Source organism: Carcharhinus amblyrhynchos, chromosome 8, assembly GCF_965287045.1.
Source record: "Carcharhinus amblyrhynchos chromosome 8, sCarAmb.v2.hapA, whole genome shotgun sequence".
Taxonomy (NCBI): Eukaryota; Metazoa; Chordata; class Chondrichthyes; order Carcharhiniformes; family Carcharhinidae; genus Carcharhinus; species Carcharhinus amblyrhynchos.
The window spans coordinates 88,402,048-88,423,797 of record NC_137331.1 but is presented as its reverse complement, the minus strand read 5'-3'; the positions used below and the strand labels follow the sequence as shown (position 1 = coordinate 88,423,797).

The following is a 21,750-nucleotide window of genomic DNA, read 5'->3' as shown; positions in this document are numbered from 1 at the left end:
ATGTGATATCCATTCCTCCTGATGATTCCTATAAAATGTCTAATAAAGTAGCACAGCACAGAACTCCTATTTTTAGATCACGTCTCCCACAAATCAATGCGATTTCTCAATTCATTCCAAAGGGTTAAAAAAAAAGCCTGCAGCTTAAATAACAGGTAGGGTAAATCGAGTGATCTGGAATTCTCCGCACCAAAAAGCTGTTGAGGCTGGGTCAAATGGAAATTTTAAAATTGAGATTAACATAGTTTTGTTCAGTTAGGCTTGGTGGCACAGTGGTTAGCACTGTTGCCTCACAGTGCCAGGGACCCAGGTTTGATTCCCAGTTTGGGTCACTGTCTGTGTGGAGTTTGCACATTCTCCTGTTGTCTGTGTGGGTTTTCTCCGGATTCTCTGGTTTCCTCCTACAATCCAAAGATGTGCAAGTTAGGTTGATTGGCCATGCTAAATTGACCCTTAGTGTCAGGAGAATAGCAGGGTAAATACATGACACTATATGGATAGGGGCTGAGTCGGGTTATGGTTGGTGCAGACTCAATGGGCCAAATGGCCTCCTTCTGCACTGTAGGGATTCTATGATTGAATGGTCTATCCCTTTTACCGTGGGCCGGTTAGCTCAGGTGGTTAGAGCATGGTGCTAATAATGCCAAGGTTACAGGTTGAATCCCTGTACTGGCCACATGCGTTTACCCACATCTAGGCTTCTGGCATCCTCAGTGGTAACCTACTTGTTGGCACAGGCTGATTAGCTTTGTGTAGTTCAATACAGTCACGGTCCAGAGTTTGTTTGATTCTTTAGCACTGGTACAAGTATAAAATGTCAGTATTTGCTTAACAAGTTAAAAATAGTATTAAACACAGGACTGCACATACCACCTTGTCAGATCGAGGGTAAGCTAGATCACTGGCAAATTTAACCCCCTGACATCCAGTTCTATACCTAATTTGGCCAGGCATGGTGTGTGCATTTTGAAAACTCCCCACTCCTCTCCTGAAGATGTTGACTTGTGTTGGAGTATGGACACATTCTGATTATCTTGGCCAGATGACTGTTTATCATGTTTAATCTTACACTGTGAGTGCTGCAGCCATTTGAAGGGAGGGAGAATCATAGCAGAGGCAAATCCCCTTCTTACGCAATCTGTACATAGCACACATCCCAGCAGATGCCACTGTGGAGTAGGAACTCTGATTTTGTTTTCCTTCTGTGATGCTGAGACCGATTTTAGCAGCCATGTGGCTGCACTAGCTGAGATCAGATAATTCATCACCGATTTGAATTTCAAAAAAATAGAAACAAGTATAATGGTGGTATCAGTTTCACAGTAGATAGCTCTCAGATTTCCTGTTAGTCACCAGTGATTAAAAATATCTGACAAACAACATGATGCAGTCTGTTATTAATCCAAGGTCATGTTACTGGAAAGATAAGAGTTACTATTAATTCATGTTTAATCTTCATACCTTGTTATTGTTTATATCACAAGTTCAGCTATGCAAATCTCATAAACCAATAACTTAAAAAGGACAGAGAGCATATTGCAAACTAGCACATTTTTAAAACATGTTGTATTTCTTATAGCCTATGTCCTTGGCTTTCAAAGAATCTCTACAGTACAGAAGGAGGCCATTCGGCCCTTCCAGTCTGAACCAAACACACTCCCACCCAGGACCTAGTCCTGTATATCCATACATTACCCTGCTAAACCCCCTGACACTAGCGTCAATTTAGCATGGCCAATCGACCTAACCTGCACATTTCTGGACTGTGGGAGGAAACTGGAGCACCCGAAGAAAACCCACAGAGACATGGGGAGAAAGTGTAAACTCTGCACAGACAGTGACCCGAGGCCAGAATTGAACCTGGGTACCTGGTGCTGTGAGGCAGCAGTGCTAACCACTGTGCCACTGCTGCCCTTTGATTTAATAAAGTAGAACCCTTAAGATTCATTACTACAGATTTTAACTGCAAAGGTTCATATAAAATTCTTCTGAAGATTGAAAATGTTTGAAAGGTAATTTATGTAAATTTGATTCCCCTGACCCCAGCAAAGTAGATAACCCAGTTGATTAGATTTTAGAACTTCCATTTCAGCTGACTCAGACTGGTTCTCAGAAGACATGAGGACAACTGCATAGCTGGTGATAACTTACTAAAGCATACATGCAAATAGTTTCCAAGTTTAATCTTCAATCTGTGTTGCCTGATTTTAACTGGGGCGGGGTGGGGGTATGTGATGAGTGTACTGCAATTGGTCTCTAGCTAGTGAGAGGAATATTTAGCTATCGTTACCACTCACAGCTCCCTGGTGACATATGTGAACATATATAGGCTCATCTAAGATGTTGGATGAGGTCCAAATCTGTTAGACATTCAAGTTTGACATAGATACCTTCTTGAGTTCAGTGGCCTCAGTTGCTCCTGTAAATGGTCTGAGTATCTTCCCCTTATAGAAATTGGCTCACACTATCCACATATACTTGTATGATAACGTAACCTGGGCTGCAGCAATAATATTCCCATGTGACCTGAACTGGATATTTGTGACTTTTACACATACACTGCTTCCAAAGTGAACCAAACAAACCAAAACAAGTCAATGTTACTTTATTGCATAGTAAGACGATGACAGTTACAATTTGACTTTTTAGTTCAAACGGTAGATCTTCTGTTTGAGTAATTAGGAAAAAAAGAAAGGATGCACCACACTTTACCACACCATTGGGACATTTTGCTTGGCTTATGTAATTATTATTGCCCTCTTTGCCTTCTGGAGGATGGTAAAATTCAGCCCAATGTTTCTAGATTATAATCTCCTACTTCTCCAGCCAAGAGGAGATATGCTTAACCCTGGCACCAACAGGTAACACAAGGGGCAGCACTGTGGCACAGTAGTTAGCACTGTTGCCGCACAGCATCAGGGACCTGGGTTCGATTCCTGGCTTGAGTTACTGTCTGTGCAGAGTCTGCACATTCTCCCCATGTCTACATGGGTTTTCTCCAGATGCTCAAGTTTCCTTCCACGGTCCAAAAGATGTGCTGGTTAGGTGCATTGGCCATGCTAAATTCTCCCTCAGTGTACCCGAACAGGCGCTGGATTGTGGCGACTAAGGGATTTTCACGGTAACTTCATTGCAATGTTAATGTAAGCCTACTTGCGAGACTAATGAATAAACTTTAAGAAAAGCTTTGAAACTCCCGGCTGCAGTGGCTATACCGTCCTTATCACTACCACATTGTTTTTCACTCCCACACTTCTGTGGTTTCCTGTACCTGAGTACCATGCTCATTCACCTTGTTGTCTTTGCCTTCTTACATCAGGAAGCAAGAAGCTCATTGTGACTAACGGTTTTAAGCATATACAGAACCACGGAAAAGGAGTGTGGGAGGAAGAAAATAAAACTGAAAGCTCTGTGATAATGAAACAAGTATACCTGCGAGTTGCCAAACACCGATCCACCCCTCCTCCACTCCCATAGATGCAGCCATTATGCATAACTAGCACTTGCTGTCTGAAAGAAAATGGGAGCAAACGTTAAGATCTAAAGTTCTTAAAGGCAATCTTAAAATCAGAAAGCTCTAATATGTCTAATTGAAAGTTGAATGTTGGCCTTCAAGATTTATTGCAACAATTCAGGGGGTCAAGAACAGAAGTATCAAGAGTGAGGGTGGGATGAGGATTAAAGTAGCAAGTGACCGGAAGTTCAGGGTCACACTCATGGGCTGAATGGGTGTGTTCAGGAAAGTGTTCACCCAACCTGTGTGTAGTCTCAATTGTCTTACCACATCATGAGCAGCATACTAAATTTGAGGAAGCATAAATAAATCAATCTGTATTTCCTCAATCAGCCCATGCTTGCAAACCTTAGAACATAGTGTCGAACCTTAGATGTGATTCTGCAATTGGATAGCACTTACTGAACAATCTAAAGTTTGCTAAAAATTACACTAACAGCCAATTCAAGATTATTGATCAGCGTGGCTTATTTACGCTGGCCAGTAGCTACACATATTAATATCAAAACATTATACTGCAGACATTGGAATCTGAAACGAAAACAGAAAATGCTGGAAAATGTCAGCAGGTCTGACAGCATCTATGGAGAGAGTCTGGGTGACCGCCCATTAGGGCTACATATATTCATATGCAAGGCCTTGTCCTCTGCAAGCAGAAAGAACATGTCCAGACATTGTACTTTTTTCAATTACATAAATGCTTGGTGGCCAACTGTTTTGTGGTGCATTCCTCCTGAAAACACCTTGACCAATCAGAGTTGACTTACTTTTTGAATTTAAATAAAACCTTGGAAATAACTATTCCCCGGTGCATTCCTCATTGCAATGCCTTGACCAATCAAAATTAATCAGTACCCACTTTCTCATGTAGAATCATAAATTGTTTCCTTTGAAATTTGGGATTATTACATCTGTCCTGATGAGTGCAAGACAAAAAACTTTGGCAGTGTGTCTCTTTTTTTCATCAGTACTCAAATTCTGGATTACCAAACCACTATTTGGCCTGTTTTTCATTGTAAGAATTTTACCCATCTTCATCTCACAATGCGGATAAAGATATTCAAGCATAACTCCAAGATGAGGCCTACCATGGGCATATCCTCAAATATTTTTGAGAAAAGTACCCATTTTGTATTCAATTTTACAATAACTGAAAGTAGCAATTTAGGAAGTTCTTAATTGGCATGACTCAGTTGCAACAGAAAATTGGTCTAGCCTGTCCATTGATAATTCCCCTCCTTCCCCAACAGTATAATTCCCCTCCTCCCCCAACAGTCATATAATCTCCTGGAAGCGGGAAATACATCTTGTGACAGTTTGCTAAATTGTTATCAGTGACACCCCAGGCTCTCGTAAAACTTCTGTAGGAAAACTGCACTATTTAATCTATCAGAAATAGTATTGTTGAATGGAGAGATTATGTGTGACTTACAGTTGATTCCCTGGAACATAATGGCAAGTTAGGGAGGGTGGTTTTATTAGAGTATGAACCTTTTGGCACGTGAGGCCCTCATTCCAAGAGAACATTCTATTAAGTGTTTCCAGAACATGTTATATGTGGTCGAAATTGGAAATATCATCAGCTTTCAGGCTGATCGTATGTGACAGGAATACTATGGAATTAATTTATGGAATAAGAATGGCTGATAAATGCCAATTTACTTCTTACAATGTTCCTTCCCTTTCCTCTCCTCCAATATTGCTCCTTTGATGGTTCAGTCAGTAAGCATAGATAGCCTATTCATTATTATGTAGGGAAAGGTCAAAACTGATCTGTTCTCACCCAAGATGCACACAGACAAACAGACACACACACACACACACACATACATGTTCAAGCAGCCAACAACAGCAAGCAGTGAAGAGTGGAACATCAGGATGATATCTCTTCTTTCTTTGTTGGAGCCATCTTAAATTCAATTCCAACATCATAATGTTTTATAAGCTGATAGTAACCATCTCCCTTAGGGGAGGCAATGGCCTAGTGGTAATATCGCTGGACAATTAATCCAGAAACTCAGCTGCCTAGCAAACGGTGGAATTTGAATTCAATAAAAAAAATCTGGAATTAAGAATCTACTGTTGACTATGAAACCATTGTCAATTGTCTAAAAAACCAATCTGGCTCACTGATGCCCTTTTGGGAAGGAAATCTTTCATCCTTACCTGGCCTTGCCTCATGTGACTCCAGAGTCATACAATGTGGTTGACTCTCAACTGCCCTCAGTCAACTAGGAATAGGCAATAATGCCAGCAATGCCCATGTTCCATGAACGAATAAAGAAAAAGGCCAAGGGCAAGACTAGAGCCTTCTTCAGCTGCATAGTTCAGTTACCAGCTTGCCATAAAAGGACAGATCCAATAAGTATCAAATGAAATAAAGTGAAACGAAATAATATTAGACCCAACATGTCCCAGGGGTGTCCCTTCCTTCACAGCCACAGTTTTTCTTCCCAGTATCCTCTACATTAAGTGTTTAGGTCTAATGCTACATTTGTGACTTGCAACCTGAAACACCAGGCTGAATAACATATCCCTAAATCAGGAACAGGTTAGGCCTGGCCTGATGTATTATCCTTGTGATGACATTGGGTCACATTCCCAATGTCATCATGCCAGTTTTGAGCAGTGTGGCAGGTAGGCAGAGTTAACAATTAGGAGTCTGCCCATGCTATCCAAATTTTATTTCAGGAGTTCTTTAAACTCTTAAGGTTGGTAATGACCCAAATGACTTGAATAATATAATGTCTGCAATAATGCACTTTGCAGAGTCTGTTTGACGCATATGGGGTTTCCAGAGAGTAGATTTAAAACGTTCAGCTGAGCCCTGAGTATCTCATCTTAGCAGTTCAGAGTTCTGTTACTGAAGGGAGTGCTTCATTCAAGATGCAGAATTTTTAAAAATCTTACATTAATTATGGAAACCCTTTATCCTCCTGCTGACAGTTCCATTTAGTCTTGGAACCCATAGAACCCCTACAGTACAGAAGGAGGCCATTTGGCCTATTGCGTCTGTGCCGACCACAATCCCACCCAGGCCCTATTCCTGTAACCCCACACATTTACCCTACTAATCCCTCTGACACTAAGGGGCAATTTAGCATGGCCAGTCTACCTGATCCGCACATCTTCAGACTGTGGGAGGAAATCGGAGCCCCTGGAAGAAACCCACATAGACATAGGAAGAATGTACAGACTCCGCAAAGACAGTCACCCAAGGCCAGGAATTGAACCTAGGTTTCTGGCATTGTGAGTCAGTTCTGCTAACCACTGTGCCACTGTGCCACCCCATCTTGTCCTTGTCCATCTCCCCAGATTTTAGAGTAATTGAGAGATGGGTAATGCAGTCTCACTGGGAGACTTCCCGTGAGGAGGACTGGGGGGAGGAAAGGAAGAAGGACAGAGTGTGAGATCCAGGATTGAGGCCTTCTGAGAGGTCCAGAGATATATAGAGGTCCAGCCATTATAAAAAGTGAAGACATGTGAAAACAAAATTGGACACCAAAGAAAAAGTGAGACATAATCTGAATATTTTAAAAAATTATCAAATGCTTTTCTATCCTTTTCCTGTGTGCATGCCCTAATTAATGCGGGAATAATCTAGCTTCTATGTAATGTTAAAGTTGATATTAAGCTTGGCGTGACCATTCAAAGAACCTTGTGCCATAGTTGAACGATGATAGTTCTTTACCTACTTCAATATGTTGAAAGTGGACTGGTGCCACTGATGCAGACAAATTGACAAAAATAAGCAATGTCATTGTGATATTAGGAAACACCCAGAGAGTCCAAGTTCAAATATTTCATGAAACAATTTGTTTGGCTTAGGACTTCATGTTGAACAGCTATCCATTATGAAGAGTTACTGTGAACAAATAATACCACAACTTCAACAATGTGCTAGCTTTGCTGCCACAACGTATGCACATATTACACCCTCCATCATGCAACGGTAGAATAGGTTGTGCAGGTGCTGTCTGATATACAATGTAGAACTGCAAAACTTACTTTCTTTTCCTACATTATGTCCTTATCCGCATAAGAACCAAGTTGCAAAATTTATCAAACGCCAAAAAGTGAATAAGTGTCTGAATTTGAGGCCCCTTTGAGCTTGAAGCCCAGGCCAAATTCCCCTCCACCCCTCTTCCAACTAATTGGCCCTGGCAGGATGCACAGATGGTGCATGAAGGGGCCAGGGCTGTTTCAGACCCAGAGGGCAATGAAGGCATCAGACATCCTTGGTGGAGGAGCAGAAGGTCTCATGTAGCCCCTCAAATATACCAGCAAAGACAGAGCTAACTGCAGATGTCACGTTATTCTGTGACATGCTTCCAGGGTAGATCTCTTTTAACTTTGTAGGTGGGCACCCGATGTCTGTAGCTCAGGAGGTAACTTATTCATGACAAGCTCTTATCAGCCTGCCTGTGGAGACTTCAGTAGCATAATGACACAGTGACACAGTGGTTAGCACTCCTGTCTCACAGCTCCAGGGATCCAGATTCAATTCCAGCCATGGGTGACTGTCTGTGTGGAGTTTGCACATTCTCCCCATGTCTGCATGGGTTTCCTCCGGGTGGTCTGGTTTCCTCTCACAGTCCAAAGGTGTGGATTGGCCATGCTAAATTGTCCCTAAATGTCCATAGCTGTATAGCTTAAGGATAAGGTTGTGAAAACATTGACTGCATTCAAGAGGCAGCTAGATATAGCACTTGGGACGAATGGGTTCAAAGGTTATGGGAGAAAAGCAGAATTGGACTATTGAGTTGGACGATCAACCATGATTGCAATGAATGGCGGATCAGGGCCAAATGGCCTCCTCCTGCTCCTATCTTCTATGTTTCTATGTAAGCAGAGTAAGTATGTGGAGTCACAGGGATAGGGCCCGGATAAGATGCTCTGTTGGAATGTTGGTGCAGATTTGATGAGCAAAACGGCCTCCCTCTGCAAAGTAAGTATTCTATGATTCTCCTGAAAAGATGCAATCATTAGCACTGTCAGCATATTTAATAGCACATTGCTGAAGCATTATTAACAGAATACATGGCAGCCCAGATGCTGCACAAATCCTTCATTTGCACAGGCTGCCAACCTCCTTATCCTCAAATGGGTAAAACTATAAGAGCACATTGACATTGACAGCAATGCCCTTTTGCTTCAAGCTGCTTTTGAGCTCCAACTAACCTACATTTCTCCTGCATTCATGATGGCACCCTGTAGCGCATTGGCACATGGTAACACATACTGAGGCCTTGCTCACCCTGGCACAACATTGCTGACCTCTGCAGCTAATTGTTCCCAAGCAGCACATGTTTGGATTAAGTTCCACCTCTTCCCACCGGATGGCATGAACTCTTATGTTGGTTCACCTGAAGAAGGAGCAATACTGCAAAAGCTTGTGCCAACAAATAAATCTGTTGGAATTTAACATGGTGTTGTGAGACTTCTTACTGTGTTTACCCCAATCCAACGCCTGCACCTCCACATCATGGTTCGAGACTGCACAGAGGAGAGCGCTCAGTGAGTTATCATTAAATCAAGGGGCTGGTTTGGTCTTTCTCCCCTGCCTTCCCCCCACCCGAATAGCTCTGACACTGTGGACAAATTTTATTACTTTCTAAATATCTGACTTCTAATAAAACATATGCTAACATATTGTGTCCCAACTGCAGTTTGGGGGCATGGCTTGGGAGTATTTCCAGGTCTTCCTGGTGAACCTACCCAGACTTTCATTGTCCCTGTCAGAAGAAATCAGGCAACTGATCTCTCTTTAGATTTGGGGTGTCCACCATTGAATGAGTCATATAATTCTGGGTGTCTCAGCGCAGAAGCAACTTTAAACAACTTTATGATGACTTCATGGCTCAGGTTCCTTCAATAGCGTGTTCCAAACCCAAGACCTTTACCACCAAGAAGAATAAGGACAATGGATGAATGGGAGCACCACTATCTGCATGTTCATTTCCAAGCTACACACCAGCCTGACTTGGAGCAAGTCATTGCTCCTTCACTGTTAATATCTCAAAATCCTGGAATACCCTTCCTAACAGCACTGTGGATGTACCTGTACCAAATGAACTATAGCAGTTCATGAAAGCAGCTCATCACATTCTCAGTTTTATTGATGGTAACAAATGCTGGCCTAGCTATCACATAAAAGAACAAAACAAGACTTCAGTCCAACATGTCAATGGCTTTCCTTGTAAAGAAGCAGCATGCCATTCTGAAGTTCTGTCTGGTCAGCAGGATATGTGACCGCGTACTGCCTACCAGTATGGGTATCTCCTTCTAATGGGTCAAAATCCTGGCACTCCCTTCCTGTGCTATGGGGCTACCAAATAGACTGTAATGATTCAAGAAGGCAGCTCTCCACCATATTTCCAAGGGCCATTTGAAATGGACAATAAATGCTGGCCCATCCAACAATGCTCACATCCCATGATAAATATACTTAGAATTTGGAATGGAACCACTGCGAGGTAAAAGTTGTGCCCCTGCTGCTTCTGGTGATGCTGCGGCGACACTGGAGTTTCGACCCTCTAAGTTAAATAGTTAATGATGGTGAAACTTAGGTTCAAGCTCTCTCAAGGGCAAAATTCAAGTAGGAACTGGGTTTGAATCTGTCTCTGCTGGCCTTCTAATCTTTGATAACGCGTTGCATGCTCCTTCACCAGAAATCCTTCTAGACACCTTGGCAAGGCAGTCAATAATGTATGCAGATTTGCAGAAGACAAACATCTGGATTGTATATGGGCTCCATGATGTCAAGCATCAGTTACCTTTAGAATTGGGGGTCCTCCATCAAGGGAGATTCATGTAAGATCTCTAGTTCTTCTTTTCATTTGGACCTTCTCCCATGGAGCAGCAAGGAGTCCTTCAATATTCAACCAATTTTGCTAAATGGTTGTCTCTGTAGCCTTGCTACTGGTATCAGTACCCATCCCTAATGCTGCAACTTCCACAGGCTTGGGACAGGACCATAACATTATGCTTCCAGACTTACAGTGGCGCCACCATAATTTCTATCCTCGCACTACAAGGACATCCCTCAGCACATTTATTATATGAATCATGCATCAGGCTTTCCATAACAATTGATATTATGGAACCACAAAAAGTGGCAAAACTGAAACTAGGTATTGTGGGCCAGAGTTTGAAGCAAGCACATCATTGCAACAGCTTTCCGGAAAGTATCACATTTTCCAAACAGGTGGAAGTTATGCTGAATACATTAAAATCATTTTAAGTATCTGCTGAAGTTCTGTTGGGCAGAAACATATGCACACATCCGGCCAAACACAAGTTTGAAGTTCATTTTCTAAGAAGACACCACATTAACCACATTTGTTACGTAATCTTCCAAATTGTTTTCATCAGAAACAGCAAAAAATTTGAGCTTGTTCCTGCATGGTAATTTAGGGGGGAATTCTCCCATCCCACCCACCACAGGAATTGTAGAATCCCATTAATTTTGGAATGATGTTGGAAGTCAGTGATAATGAATTTCTTTCCAATTTTAAATGACTATTTACCAAACGATTGATGCATATATAGTGCAATGCCATGTTAACTGATTAATGGAGGATTTATTTTTATACTTGTGTCTATTAAGAATTAGGTCAAAATACCCCAAAGTTCATTTTATCAAAAAAAAGTTTCAGCAGCAAGAGATGGAATTTAGCAATCTTATCAGCTGGAATGAAGTTGTACCCAGAGCAGAGGCAGAAAACAACCTCAGAATATGCAACAGACCCATACCCCTACCATTCAAACGCTATCCTTTTTGGCTGCTTGACATTCAAAGCTCGTACACTTGCAACTTGTCTAAAATTGTGCAGTGCACATCCTGTCACTCCCACTCATCTCTCATGCGTAATGAAGCCTGGGTTTTACATTCAATAAAGCTGTTGGCAATCCATTAAAAAAAAAGCAATCAAAAAATCTGGTTCGAGAATCTGTAAATTATTCAACTGTGCAGAACAGAGCTGACTATTATTTGTCCTCGCCCAGAGTATGTTTATTCACATTGTTCACAAAGGGCCACTTTTAGAATGACTGAAAGCAGGATGTTTAGTTGATTACTCAGAATACTGAAGCCATTTACAGCCCCACTACTACTACCCGAATAGAAAGCTAGTCACTTAACAAAGATCAGAGATTGATCCTGTATTTGATCTTTCAGGCTCAGTAATGTGTAGTGTATTTCCTCTCTGAGCCTTCAGGGTGTTCTAAAGCTACATTTGCTTCATTGCCAATTTGCTGATGGTAATATCACAGTATTACTGATTTCACTACAATGCTAATTCATCAAAAAGTTGAAGAAGCAAAATGACTCAACTATTGCAATGAATGGAAGAAAATAAGTTAGAGATTGACTGCCAAACTTCTTATTCTGCGCAATAAACTATTAAGGACTTTGGACCTGTCTGTCAGTAAGTTTATCAGCTGTAAATATGCTGATTCACAACTTGATCCAAATCATTCTGTTGTGTTATTTAATCACCAGCCTGAGAAACAGGAGCCTTCTCTTTTTTGAACATTGAAAGGAACAACATATTGGAGAATTACATTGAAAACATAACTGTGGATTATTCATGGGCCTATTTCTAAAGAAGCTCCCATTGAACTCCACTCTCCTGCCTGTTTGGATTACTCCCATGTAGTACACTGTATCTTCTGTCAACACAAGATGGCAGTCTGTGTGTGGGCACTGGATCATACATGTGCCAAAATCTACATATGTCATTCCACAGTGCCCAGTTTGCCAATATCAGTCCATGCCCCTGCAAGTCTGCGCATGTGCAATCAGGACCGTGGTGCACACAGGATCATGTATGCACAAATTTCAAAATTCAGCAGTTCACACTCTCAGGGAATACCCTGTCAATGCTTATGTAATGGCTATTGTGGTCAAGCACATGCCACCGCCATATATTTTCCCAGGCTTTATGGATGGCTGTACAGTTTTCACTGTGAAACCCAATAACTTAGTATCGTTCCTTGACCAGTAGGTAACTCTGCAATTATTCCTTGAAAAAGTGCACTTTTCTCAAGCCAATTAGCTATTTAATTCCTGGTTATAAGCAGCTGTGATTCATTCCAGCCTGCAAGTATCCATGACAGAGGGCGCACAGTGTCTTACCTTAAATCAAGGGGAGGCAATGGCATAGTGGTATTATCACTGGACTAATAATCCAGAGAGCCAGGGCAAGGTCCGGGGACCTGGTTTTGAATCCCACCACAGCAGATGGTGAAACTTGAATTCAATAAAAATCTGCAATTAAAAGTCTATTGATGATGAGGAAATCATTGTCGGTTGTTGTAAAAACGCATCTGGTTCGCTAATGTTCTTTAGGGAAGGAACTCTGCCGTCCTTAGCTGGTCTGGCCTACATGTAACTCGAGACCCACAGAAATGTGGTTGGTTTTCAAATGCCCTCTGAAATGACGGGCAGTTGGGGATAGGCAATAAATGCTGGCCCAGCCAGCGATGTCCACAGGCTGTAAATGAATTTTTTAAAAATCTGTGTCTGTCTATGGATGTTATAGTTTAATTCAACTGCAGTGGATGACTGCAAATTAATACAGCAGTGTCATCTTTGGTACTGGTCGCTCCTTACTTGGACCTTCAAATGACATTACATAGCCACATGCACAGCATTGGCAGGAAACACAGTCTAATTAGTTCCATACCCCTCCCCCAGCAAACATTTGTGACAGTTTTAACATTTCATCTTGAACTACTAACCGCACTTCCGTCAATCTTCAGCATATAGGGACTTTTTTGATCCCCCACATTTTTTACCACAAAACCATGATGCTCCATTCATGATATTAGTAATAGTTCCTTTCTTTATTTGACACAAATTCTGTTCTGGTTTCATACATTACAATTTTCTATTTCAGTCAAGCACAGAAGCAAAGGATTATATGTTGAGTTTCCCAGAATAGTTTAGTTAGCCGGCAGTCTTAATGAATAATTAATCCCGCAGTTCAGACAACAAATGAAGGCGGACTACGTTCTCTTGGAATCATGATCCTAGATGATTGAAGTGAAATGCATGTTTTGAAGTTATCAACTCACCATCACTTTACAGTTGCAGCCACATTGCTTACAGCTATAAACTGAGTACTACAGTGTTCATAGTAATCATGGTGTGACTATAGATAGTACATGATACCAGACATTCATCGAGGCTGACATCAGCATAGTTTGTAACAGGTTACTCATAAATTTATGCAGCATGCTATTGCTGGTCCATCTTCCAGCCAAAAGAAAACAATCTCATATAAACTAAATTGGGACGGCACGATGGCGCAGTGGTTAGCACTGCTGCTTCACTGATGCTTACCTCAGTCCAACGTCGGCATCTCCACATCATGGCTGCACAATGCCAGGGACTTGGGTCTGATTCCTGGCTTGGGCACTATCTGTGTGGAGTTTGAATGTTCTCTCCGTGTCTGCATGGGTTTCTTCTGGGTGCTCCGGTTTCCTCCCACACTCTAAAAGACATATTGGTTAGGTGCATTAGCCTTGCTAAATTTTCCCTCAGTGTACCTGAACAGGCGCTGGAGTATGGTGACAAGGGGATTTTCATAGTAACATCATTTCAGCATTAATGTAAGCCTACTTGTGACTAATAAATAAATAAACTTTAAATAAACTTTGAAGCACTAAGATCATTTGTGTTATGCACTAGCCAAGTTGGGGAATTAGTTCAAATGGTAGAGCACTCGCTTTGCATGTGAGAGGTAGTGGGATTGATGCCCACATGCTCTACTTTGATTTATTGGCGGCACGGTGGCACAATGGTTAGCACTGTTGCTTCACAACGCCAGTGACTCTGGTTCACCCTCGGGATGGAGTTTGCACATTCTCCCTGTGCCTGTGTGTTTCTTCTGGGTGTTCTGGTTTCCTCCCACACTCCAAAGATGTGCGGGTTCGGTTGATTGGCCATGCTAAATTTCCCCTTAGTGTCAGGGGCAATTTAGCTGGGTAAGTACGTGGGGTTAAAGGGATAGGACCTGAGTGGGATTTCTGTAGGTGCAGGCTCAATAGGCCAAATAGCCTCTTTTTGCATTGTTAGGATTCTGTGATTCATTGTAGACTTCAGGCATGGTGACGAGGAGGTCCCAGGTTTAATTCATTCTGTTAACTGATCTTAGCTGGAATAGCACCTGGACACTGAAAGTATTCTCAACAGTCCAAGAAAAACAAGTTGCCCATTCTGGATCATTAACCAATAACCCCAAGTAAAATGTGTGAGTTCAGATGTTAAATGATGACTAGAATGGGCATGGCTGTGCTATCTTCTTAAGCTACACTTCTCATTGATGAGGATGTTAACTGGTTGGCCAATCAAATCCCATCAGTTTCCCAATGGGTGATATGGTAGTGTGACCCCTTTAAGGGGTGATGCTTTGTGGGATGTGTTACTGGGTTGGAGTCAATGAAGCGTGAGGGTGTGAACCTGGATTAGTAAGGATGAGCATTCCCAGCACTGGAGGGCTCTGTTAGAATCTGCATTGTTAGTAGTAGATCATCCCAAGAAAGTGCTGGAGCGAGGTGATTTCATGCAACCTGTGCCCAGCATACCTTCTAATTTTATCTTTTACTCTTGTTCTACGCTTCTAAAACTTCATTACACCCTGTAACACTATGACTGTAACATTACATTCTGCACTCTTTCTTTCCCTTCTCTATGAATAGAACATAGAACATAGAACATTACAGCGCAGAACAGGCCCTTCGGCCCACGATGTTGCGCCGACCAGTTACAAAAACAATGACCCACTAGCCTATACCAATCCCTTTTCGTCCATAAACCTATCCAGAGATCTCTTAAACGCCCCCAAACTAGACGCATTTACAACTGCAGCAGGCAGGGCATTCCAATCCCTCACCACCCGCTGGGTAAAGAACCTACCCCTGACATCCGTCCTGTAGCTACCCCCCCTTAATTTAAAGCCATGCCCCCTCGTGCTAGCTTTCTCCATCCGAGGAAAAAGGCTATCACTATCCACCCTATCTAAACCTCTAATCATCTTATATGTTTCAATAAGATCCCCTCTTAGCCGCCTTCTTTCCAACGAAAACAACCCTAGATCCCTCAGTCTCTCCTCATAGGACCTCCCCACCATACCAGGCAACATCCTAGTAAACCTCCTCTGCACCCTCTCCAACGCCTCCACATCCTTCTTGTAATGCGGGGACCAGAACTGCACACAGTACTCCAAGTGCGGCCGCACTAGAGTAGTGTACAGTTGCAACATTACACTGCGACTCCTAAATTCAATCCCCATGGGTATGCTTTGACTGTATAGCGCGCAAAAGACAACACTTTTCACTGTATACTAATATATGTGACAATAATAAATCAAATCAAATCAAACCTGCATAGTTGTGCTGTAAAACCCTTTGTAGTATATAACTCTTTTCATCAATAAATCTTTTAGTTAGTTATTTGCTACATTGAGCTGCCTAATACAGGTCGGTTGGGTTATATCACCTCTAGCTTATTTGTTGTTGGGTATTGCTCTGCAGTCCACAGTACAGGAATACATTTCCTTGATGTCGAGTGATGTCCATGTAAATCTGTGCTAGATTCACAGATTCTACGCTGCTAACAACAGACCACGTATACCAGGGCTTGGATCAGAAGGGTTTGCCACATCCGATCATAGCTTCAGGACCTCCATCTGGAAGTGTTGGAGGTTAAGACAGGACCAGAATATATGCAGATGTGTGCCCGGATGGCCATGGTTCTGCCAGCAGTTAGCCACTAAAGTCGACTGGAGTTTGTTATATTTACATGAGATCAGGTATGTGGAGTGCAGGACATCGATCTGATCTATTTTCAATCTGCAACAAGTCAGTCTCAGGGCCTCCTTGTGTTCTTGCCCTGAGTGAATGACTCAGGTCAATGCTTCCAGGGTATATGTACGATTAGATTGTTGAACAGGTACCATGGCAAATAATTTTGTACAGTACCCTGTAGAGTAGCTCTGTGTTACAAGGCACTAACCCAGTGAGTTGATTTGTATTGGATTTTGGAGGATTATGGAAAATTACATTTCAGTGAATGCCACTTCAGTTTGAATAGTGCCACATCATTGAATGGTACTACAGTTATATTGGTTTACATCATTACCTATACTATAGTTTTCTCTCACTGAATAAAATTGCAGTATGTATAGTTCCCCATTATTGAATGTTATTACTATGAATAGTGTCACACTTTTGAATAACACCATTTTGTTGAACATAATTATAGCTTGTATAGTGCCCCATCATTGAATGTTAAAACAGCTTTATGTTATTGAACATCATTAGTTTATAACATGGGCTCTGAATTTCCAATTTCCAGAGAGTTCTGTCGGGAGATACCCCAGAAGATCCATTGCTGGACTTCTCTGAAGTCCCCATGCAAAAATTCCACAGGAAATGTAGTGAGCAATCGCCTTGCACATGGAACCATCCGATACGTTGATGGAAATTGGAGACTTTGGATGGTTCTGACACTGTTAGACTATTATCACTAGATTATTGTCACTAGACTATTAATCTAAAAACTCAGCTAATGTTCTGGTGACCTGGCTTTGAATCCCGCCAGAGCAGATGATGCAATTTGAATTCAATGAAAAATATCTGGAATTAAGAATCTACTGATGACCCGAAAACCATTGTCGATTGTCGGAAAAACCCATCTGGTTCACTAATGTCCTTTAGGGAAGGAAATCTGCTGTCCTTATGTAGTCTGGCCTACATGTGACTCCTGAGCCACAGCAATGTGGTTGATTCTCAACTGCCCTCTGATATAGCTTAGCAAGGGCAACTAGGGATGGGCACAAAATGCTGGCGATGCCCATGTCCCATGAATGAATAAAAGAAAAGTTACCCAAGAAATGTTAGGAGGATTAAAACCACTTCTAACCCCTGGGTAACTGTACAAACACCACCTCCTGACTGACTACCCTCCCAACCCACCGACTGTACATTTCAAAACCAGTTCTGGCTCAGAAGTCTGGGTGAGAAATATGCAGCTCCAGACCAGGGTGAGTGAAAAGGAGCGGAATGATAATCAATGCTGATTGCCACTGCATGGAGGTTTTGGCCCATTATCTATAATGTCACTTCACAAATTTTACTATTATCTTGTGCCATTCTGCATTGTGCTATAACATTAAACATCTTATTTCCAAATAATATCATTTATTATGCTGCAACATGGACTGTTCTCAAACTTTGTATAGTCTGACATTGCTGACTGTAGCACCACGTCTTTGAAGATTGTTGCAGTTTGCTTAAGGGTCTATCAATTCAGATTTCCAGTATCGGCAGTATTTTGTTTAAAGTTTAAAATTTATTTATTAGTGCCACACATCGGCTTACATTAACACTGCAATGAAGTTACTGTGAAAATCCTCTAGTTGTCATATTCTGGTGCCTATTCAGGTACACTGAGGGAGAATTTACCATGGCCAACGCAACCTAGTAAGAACTCTCACAACACCAGGTTAAAGTCCAACAGGTTTATTTGGTAGTAAACACCACTAGCTTTCAGGGTTTGCCCCTGACGAACAGTTTGCGAAAGAGTTGCAAGCAGACAGTGCAAAAACTCAATAAAAAATGGCAATGTGTCAGGATCTGACTGAAAACCGTCATGTTTCTGCAGGTTTTCTCTCTAGATCTTATGATACATTGTCAAAAGAAAAGAGTGGTGGGGGCAAGGAGGGGGTGGGGGGGCACATACGACAGTAAAGGGCACCCTGATCAGACCAAAGAAGTAACCTCTCCCCCACCCCACCACGTAGATCTCAAAGGCTCCCCCCATCTCTTCCCCACCCCAGCTGCAATCAATGCAGACGTCTCTGCACGCTATACAGAAACAATACTTTTCATTGTATATTAATACATGTGACAATAATAACTCAAATCAAATCTCTGAGGTTGACAGCAGTTGGCTTTTCAGATCTGGCTTTGTTACACTATTTGCTGGGAGTTTGACCAGCTATTCCTGCTGACTGCTGAGATCTAAAATTCCCATACGTTTCAGCACGCCAAGGAAAAATTAATGGCATTGGGGACGATTCTCCGGCCCTGATTCCAAGGTGGAAATCATGTCCTGGTTAGAGGATTCACACGAAAGGGGCCAAATGCAATCAGATTAGCATAATTAAATACTTGTTTAAATATGCATTTCCAGATTTTAGAAGGACTCACCTGATTCCCAGTAATCACCAATTCACTGATGCAATGGGGAGCCAGACAGAATCACTACTGGTCTCGGAGACCATGCAAAATGGCCACTCTGGGCCAATGGAGCCCTCAGATGGTGAGGGATAAGGCTGGGTACTGTTCCTGGCACTGCCAACTTGGCAGTGATTTGAGTTGACTTATTGTCACATGTATTGATATACAGTGAAAAGTATTGTTTCTTGTGCGCAAAACAGACATAGCATACCACTTATAGAGTACAAAGAGGAGAAGGAAAGGAGAGGATGCAAAATGTAGTGTTAAATCATAGCTAGGGTGTAGAGAAAGATCAACTTAATATAATGTAGGTCCATTCAAAAGTCCGATGACAACAGGAAAGAAATGTTCTTGAGTCGGTTGGTACATGATCTCAGACTTCTGTACCTTTTTCCTGACGGAAGAAGTGTAAGAAAGTATGTCTGAGGTGTGTGAAGTCCCTGATTGTGCTGGCTGCTTTTTCGAAGCAGCAGGAAATATAGACTGTGTCAATGGATGGGTGGCTGGTTTGAGTGATGGACTGGGCGACATTCACGATCTTTTGTAGTTTCTTGCAGCCTTGGTCAGAGCAGAAGCCATTCTGGAAAGGATGCTTCGTATGGTGCATCTGTAAAAATTGGTGAAACTCGTAGTGGACATGCCAAATGTCCTTACCCTCCTGAGAAAGTAGAAAAGCTGATGGGCTTTCTTAATTATGGCACTGATCAGTGCCAGGGCCTGAATGAGGTGCTTCAAGAGGGTGGGTTTGAAGGGGATGCTTGAAGGAAGAATGGTCTTCGGTGACCGCATAGCTTGGAGTTGCTCACTTGGGGAGACCGATGTCTTGTTGCCGGTGAATATGAATGTGGGTGGGGAGTGGGCAGAGGGGGGTGATCCGGCAATTTAGTGATGGTGGAAGGCTGCCTCCCCAGGGTCAAGGATTGGGATTTTTCCCTATTTCTGCAGGGGTCACGATGCCTGTGGGGCATGGAGGGCAGAGGGGTTGGGGGGTGGTGGCCAGGAGGACCTTCAGCTTTATTTTGAGTTCAGGGCACCCTTTAAAAATAGCACCCTGATCTGTGAGGAGCCAACCTTGCTGGCATCTTCCAGTCCCACACATCCCCTTCACAGCACGAATCAACCAACCTCCAAAGAGTTGTCTAAATGTGGGTGGATTGTGATCTGAATTATGCTGAGCCACCCAACAGGAATCACACCATATTTCCTGCCAGACAGCACACTTAGAAAATGGGAGAATTGTGCCCATTGTGTGATAAAAGTTATTGGATCTTAAAATCTTATGGTGTTACTGAAGAGATGGGGAAGATCAGCTCTGAAGGTAGTTAAATTAAGATTGTATGAAACTGTTTGAAATGTATTGGTACTGTGTGAAGCCATTGTCAAATTTAAATGTGATTCTATTTTGTTTTATTCTTTTCCTATTTCTTAATAAACATTTACTTTGCTATAAAATCATCACAAATAGTCGGGACATAATTTCTGGATTTCAAAATCTCTCCTCATGATGTACAAATTGCAAACACTAATGGGAGGGCAATTGTTTCAAGTTTCCATTCTGTGATTTGAACAGCTTGGCATTTACCATTTACCCTTAACAGAAGAAAATTTATAATTTTCAAAAGGTGATTAGACATATACTTGAAATGGAAAACTTGCAGAGCTATAGGAAAGAACAGGAAGTGGAACGAATTGGAAAGCTCTTTTAACGACCAATTGGTCACTTATACCGTGTGGGAAAATGTTCTGATTCTATGGGTACGTGTCATTTGTACCAACACTAGAGGTCAGTAGAGAGCTTCAGATTGCAAAAGCCAACTACTGAAGCTGCTGGAAATCTGGATAAAACTGATCTTTTCGCACACTTATGGATGTGAGCGTCTCTGGCAGAGCGAACATCTGTTGCCCATCCTTAATTTCCTTTGAGAAGCCAGTGGTGAGCCACCTCTTGAATCAATGTAATCTACATAAAGCACTTCCACAGTGCTGTTAGGGAGGGAATTCCAAGATATTGACAGCAATGAAGAATGAACGCTGATAAATTTCCAAGTAAGAATAGTGTGTGATTGGGCACTAAGTTGCAGGTGGACCCCATGGGTCCGTTGCCTTTATCCTTCTGGCTGGTAAGGGGTCATATATTTGGGAAGTGCTGTCGAAGGAGACTTGGTGTGTTGGTAAACACTCCTGTCACTGTGTTGGTGATGGATGGATTGAATATGTAAAGCAGTAGGTGGGGTGCCAATGAAATGGATTGCTTTGCCTTGGCTGCTGTTAAGTATCTTGAGCGTTGTTGGAGAAGCACTAACCTAGAAGTGTAGAAAATATTCCCCTCCTGACCTGTTTGTTATGAATGGTGGCAAGGCTTTGGGGAGACAAGAGACGTGTCAGTCAGAATGTCGAGATGCATGATACCTAGCCTCTGAACACAATGTGGCTGCAATACTTATGTGGCTATTCCAATGAAGCTTCAGGTCACTGGTGGCCCTAGGATGTTGATGGGGGCGAATGCCTTTGAATGTCAAGGGGAGATGGTTAGACTCTGACTTTTTTTGGAGATGTTGACTGCCTGGAACAAGGTGGCGAATGTTTCTTTTCACTTGTCAGCCCAAGCCTGAATGCTGCCCAGGTCTTGTCCAGACAAGTATGGAGTGATTTATCTGAGGAGTTGTGACTGGGACTGATCATTGTGATCATCAGCAAATACCCCTCTTGTGATCCTATAGTGAAAATTTTACTGTCGTATATGAGATGGGAACAAAGCAGGGGTAGCTAGTAAAAATCTGGGGAACCATGGCAGAGAGGCTCCCCAACCATGTCCTGTTGTTAGGGATTTTTACCAATGGTGGCTAAGGGAGTGGAGAGGTGACTTACAACAAGGAGACAGAATACCTATTTATAAAGTGAAAACAAAATACAATGGATGCAGGAAATCTGAAATAAAACCAAAAAGTGCTGGAAATAGGTCTGGCAGCATCTGTTGAGAGTGAAAA

General features: G+C 42.2%; 1 non-coding gene across 1 annotated transcript; it reads left to right on the top strand.

The window, feature by feature from the left end:
• Nucleotides 1–602: 602 nt before the first annotated feature.
• trnai-aau (transfer RNA isoleucine (anticodon AAU)) lies at nt 603–676 on the top strand. Its single transcript has one exon. It is a non-coding gene; the product is annotated as a tRNA-Ile (tRNA).
• The last annotated feature ends 21,074 nt before the right edge of the window (nt 677–21,750 follow it).